The sequence below is a fragment of the Myzus persicae genome, unplaced genomic scaffold (genome assembly GCF_001856785.1).
Source record: "Myzus persicae strain clone G006 unplaced genomic scaffold, MPER_G0061.0, whole genome shotgun sequence".
NCBI classification, from domain to species: domain Eukaryota; kingdom Metazoa; phylum Arthropoda; class Insecta; order Hemiptera; family Aphididae; genus Myzus; species Myzus persicae.
The window spans coordinates 15,639-21,273 of record NW_019100885.1 but is presented as its reverse complement, the minus strand read 5'-3'; the positions used below and the strand labels follow the sequence as shown (position 1 = coordinate 21,273).

The following is a 5,635-nucleotide window of genomic DNA, read 5'->3' as shown; positions in this document are numbered from 1 at the left end:
TTTAATACTTAATACTCATAATCAAATTTGTATGAGTTGTAATACATTTAAAAATTAAATTTTTCTTTCAATTTAAATGATAATTATATATGAAAAAAAATATTCTAAGATATAAGTATGAATATGATTAGCATTAACTATTTTCTATTATCTATACCCAAATTTCAATTTTAAATATCAATAAATTATGTTTGCTTAATTTTTTATTATTAATTACAAATTTGTATAAATTAAATACAAAATTAAATAATTTATTTGTCTAACTTGTTTTTTCTAGGAATCTAAAAAAGCTCTGTCTAATCTTGCATACAAAAATCAGTTGAGAAGAACTTTTGCCAAGTCTACCGCTTTGTGAATCAAACAAGGTCGCTCAACTAAGTCAGCTGATTTATTTAAACAAAATCACAAAACACGTTGGAATTCACTGTATGATGCAGTGGTGCTGCTTAATAAATAAATTTAAAATAATGAACTTAAGTTAAGAATAATAATGGACAAATTGGCTTTTGGCAGGTAAATTGTAAATCTTAAAAAGTTATTAGTTATTTTATCTAGGTATTTGTGTAGACAGTAGTGCAACATTTTTGTTTAAAAATTTATAGTTTACATTATAATTACTACTCACTCATTAAAAAACCTTTGATAGAACAAAACGTTTGGTAGAGTTGGATTGCTCCTGCCATCACCGGTGTTCACGTACGGACAACTGTATGTAGCGTTTTCCCGAGTGAGGGACTCTCAATCCATTAGAGTTGGTATATACAGTGATGACCATGGTAGAATCGTCACTAAGAACATTGTGTACAGAGAAGTTCTACAAGCGATATAACTGCACAATGAAGTCTAAAAGAACTCATCTACAAGAACTTAATAAACATTGAATCCAATCTGGGTGAATCTGTTTAGAATTATTTATGTACTCAAAAATATATTAGCAGATATTGGTATTCATTTGTATTATTTCAGAAACATACTAGAAATGACTTTATCAATGCAGGTGTAACAGAAACAGAATCATTGTTGTACTGCTACTAAGACATAGGGGAAAATCGACAACTTCTACGTGCTTCTCTCTTGATGCGGATTTTGTAATGTATTTGTTTCAAATGTCAAACATGCATTTAAACTGGCTGCGACTCGCACACTATGTGGTAAATAACATAGAATTATTTATGTACTCTAAAAATATATCAGCAGATATTTATATGCATTTGTATTATTTCAGAAACATTATACTTGAAATGACTTTATCAATGCAGGCGTAACAGCAACAGAATCATTATTGTACTGCTACTAAGACATAGGGCAAATTTCGACAACCTCGTCGTGCTTTTCTCTTGATGCGGATTTTGTAATGTATTTGTATCAAATGTCAAACATGCATTTAAACTCGCTAGACACTCAGTTACAGTTTTCAGATTGCTTGCCTCATCGTGTTACCCGACCTTTGCACGTTGTCCGCTATACGACAAAGTCGGAAGGCCTACCTGCCAGACTACGCTCAAAATCGAGCCGGGTGACTGACTTCCTAGACACTCAAAAATTGAGGCAGCTATACAACTTAATTTCTTTTTGAATTTCCCGCTTTTCACTTACATCTAGCATGCGACGGGTCATGCATCCAATCCACCATACACACATGCCCTATAACTCTTTGATTTGCATAGAGCGATGATTATCAATTACAAATTTGTACAAATTAAATACAAAATAAAATAATTTATTTGTCTAATCTTGCATACAAAAAACAGTCAAGAAGCACTTTTGCCAAGTCTACCGCTTTGTGGAACAAAGAATGTCGCTTAACTTAGTCACCTGATTTAGTTAAACAAAATCTTGGTGTTTATTTAATTACACCCAACGAGACACGTTGGAATTCACTGTTTGATGTAGTGGTGTTGCTTAATAAATAAATTAAAAATAATGAACCCAAGTTTAGAATAATAATGGACGAATTGGCTATTAGCAGGTTAATTGTAAATCCTAAAAAAATATTAATTATTTTATCTTTAATTTGTATGAATATTTTCAGATTTGATAGAAGTGATATTGATTTCATGTGTCAACACCATACAATTATGGGGCCAATTTCAATAAGCTTGGATTTACTCCAGGGTGTGATACTAACATATACTTTGGTCATCTCCTACCTACAATTGAAGGATTAATTTATAAATTTGAATCAATGACAAGTGATCTAACAGTTCTAATTATATGAAACTTCTGGTGACTGTCATACTTAATGGTATGTAATAATTAATATTTTTTAAATACATTAATCTTATTTAGCCAAGTACTTAAATTGTACACATTTAATTTCTTTTCGTTTTAGTTGTTTTTGGTTTACTCTATTGGTAAATACTATTTACTAAGTAGTAAATATATAGTATTTCTTTGTTCTTACAGTCTTACTGATGTATAATGTAAAATTTTAATCTGCTGATCTATTATTTATATTTATATTTCTGTGTAGTACATTTATATACTCATGAGCTAAAATAAACAAACTTAAATGATAATAATTTTTGTTTTTTAGGGATGAAAACAAGGTTTGCCGATTATTTGATAGACAAATTTTTAATTACTGCTGCAGTCTGCCACCCACTATTTAAAAAAGTATGGATTAAAAATGATATAAAAAATAATTGGCCTCAGAATATTTAAAAAGTGCCTGTTATGACTTATATACCAGTAATAATGACAATAATGATGTAGAAGATAACCAAATGAAAGATATATTATCTACCTTTTTTACCAGGTCACTAAATTCCTGAGAGCAAAAATCAACAGTTAGTGATGAAATAGATAGATTTTTGGGCACATCTCCAACAAAGACTTTAGAATGTTTGCATAATTTACCCAATATCAAAAAAAAGTAAGATTAGTTGAAAACTTCTTATACTATTAGTAGTAATATTACAAAAACATTTGTACTTAGTTTTCAGGTATTTGTGAAGTACAACACTCCACTACCTAGCAGTGCACCAGTAGAGAGAGTATTAAGTGTTGGTAATGCAACAATACCAAATAAAGAACAAATATGACGGATCAGTATTTTGAACAAATAATGTTCTTAAAATGCAACACTCAAATGTTCGATTAATATAATATATTATAAATGATTCAGAATTAAATTGATTTTTTTGTTTTGCATTTGAAAATTATTGGTATAGACCAATGTAGGTAAACAAGGGAGAAAATAATAATTTAAAAAAAGATCACAATATACTATGTAATATTATGTAGGTTTCTTTATCCGTTAAAAATTTATGAATTTCTTTTTGAAGTCTATAAAATTAATATAGTATTTTGTGGTTTTCAGTTCAAATGGGTCTTCTGTTGTCCATTTTTATACCAATTTTTTAGAGCCATGCTAGCTCATGAACAATATTCTTGCGGATTTAGTTTTAGGAGACAAATTTCGGATAACATATATGATAAATGTTATTATTTGTATGAAGAAAAGTGTTAAACTGACGATTTGGCTTAAATATCATTAAAATATAATGTAGGTATCTGCTGTATAAATATTAATACTGTTTTGTAATGGTGTTTAAGTTAATGTATTAAATGGTGCTGATCCAATACAACTAAATAAAAAAATCCAAGCACTGCAAATACTTTTAAATTTAACAATGGCTAAAATGTAGAAATATTTTATTTATTATTTATTTACATGCTTAGCTAAATAAAGATGACAAAACAGATCAAAAGGTATAAGACAGGTATTAAACTTCTTAAAAAAATAAAAATATAGAAAAACATTGATAATTTCTACTTATTAACATACATTTACATTAGTCAATTACTGTTTTTGATAAAATATATGCTACCAACAAATTTTGGTTTTATTTTCTATAAGCCAAGTATTAAAACGTCAGTTGTTTATTTTTTGGAAATATTTGTCTTCAGGTTAGATAAAGGTATTCATCTCGTTAATAACAATTAACTTCAGCTACTTTTGACAGTTGATGTACAAAAACATATTATTTTATAAAACTAAATTATTCAATAATCCCACAAATATTTAAATACATATTACAAATAAAATATTTTTAAAAGACAAACAAACAAATTTTGTATTTTTTTGAACTTAATATTTTTATATTATAATTAAGGTATTGCAATTTTTCTTATTCATAGATATAAACAATAAAATAAAATATGAAATTCTTAAAATATTATTTAAGAAATCAATTTCCCTTTTCAATTTGTTAAATTATTTATTTTTAAATAAAATTTCCCTGGGTGATTGATTTACCTGAATTAAAGATTAAATTATATCATTTCACTATCCAGCAAGTTGTCCATATTATTCTATTGATAAATATCTGATCTTTAATTACTGTGTATAGTTTGTTGGCTAATATTATTACTTTTTACTTAACTAGATAGGATCTAGATGATTTTTATTTATTGTCATTTTGATATGTCAACAAAATAATTTTTTTTATATTAGGTATTTAAATTGAAATTTCATTTATTAAAACGAAAAAAATGGAATTAGTGGCTACTTGGATAATGGATATTTCCATTCTTATAACTAACTATTTTGTATTCAAACCTAGTTTACTAACTATAAAGACTTATATTAATGTTTGAACTAGAATTAAGTGATTTGATTTAATTTTGTATAATTATGGTAAGAAACAACTCATTGAAGATTTGATTAATGATTCCACAAATTTAACTTTTCGGGCGGTCAAAACAAATGAACAAGTTGACTTATGATTCCGATGATGAAAAGATTCACTGAATCAGTTCATCAAAGTAAACACGTTGTATCTTGACTACTGAACAATGAATTCTTCAGTTCATATATCTGAAGTTATATTTTGTTACTTTAATCTACAGTTAAATATTTTTTTTTTGCTTGTATTGAATGACAAACCTTTGCTAAAAAATTTGTATAATTATATTTTAAATTTCAACTATATAATTTTATTTTAATACAGACATAAAATCACATTTTTTTAATAATTTATTATTATTTATGTGTCTATATCGTGTAGGTAACTAATGTACCTACTACCTTAAACAGATATATACAGATTTTAACAAGTAAATGCAATTTTTTACTGTTATATGGCTTATAAATTTGAAAAAATTTACAACTGATATTAATTTATGTACGTTTTGGAAACTGCCTTTAAAACAAAAAATATTACTAATAATTGTTGTTGAACATATAATTAAAAGCATTAAACCGTATTCAGCATTAATAGTTACATCTTAATGTTGTTGGAAATACATATCACTTGGATCATGTGTTACTATATCAGCATGGTACTATGTGACATGTGACATGTGACTTATTATTTAGGTACTTAATTTAACAACTTTTTTGGCATTAACTAATTCAAATTGGTCTAGTAAATTCATGTGTACCTAACTAACAAACCTAAAATGTTCATGATTTTTTTTTTAAATACTACCTATTTTAAGAAATATCCATAGCGACCTCTGCAAAGTATAAACTATACTTGTAGTACTTACTTTGTAGGGTATGTTTTTAAAATATAAAACAATAAATATAGGTAGGTACCAGGGAAGCAATACATTTTTTTTCCCCTGTAACTTACCTTTATGTGAGAGCCTAAGTTAGGTACCTACACGGCTGTATACATATTATATT

General features: G+C 26.9%; 1 long non-coding RNA gene across 9 annotated transcripts; it reads left to right on the top strand.

The window, feature by feature from the left end:
* Positions 1-101: 101 nt before the first annotated feature.
* LOC111026583 lies at positions 102-3,128 on the top strand. 9 transcript variants are annotated; one of them, XR_002603721.1, is made up of 7 exons: positions 105-513; positions 647-892; positions 967-1,151; positions 1,226-1,969; positions 2,033-2,245; positions 2,537-2,875; positions 2,939-3,128. It is a non-coding gene; the product is annotated as an uncharacterized LOC111026583 (long non-coding RNA). The 9 variants fall into 9 exon arrangements; XR_002603720.1 differs by having other exon boundaries at positions 647-1,151; positions 1,226-1,351; positions 1,412-1,969; XR_002603719.1 differs by having other exon boundaries at positions 106-513; positions 647-1,151; positions 1,226-1,356; positions 1,419-1,969.
* Positions 3,129-5,635: the final 2,507 nt, after the last annotated feature.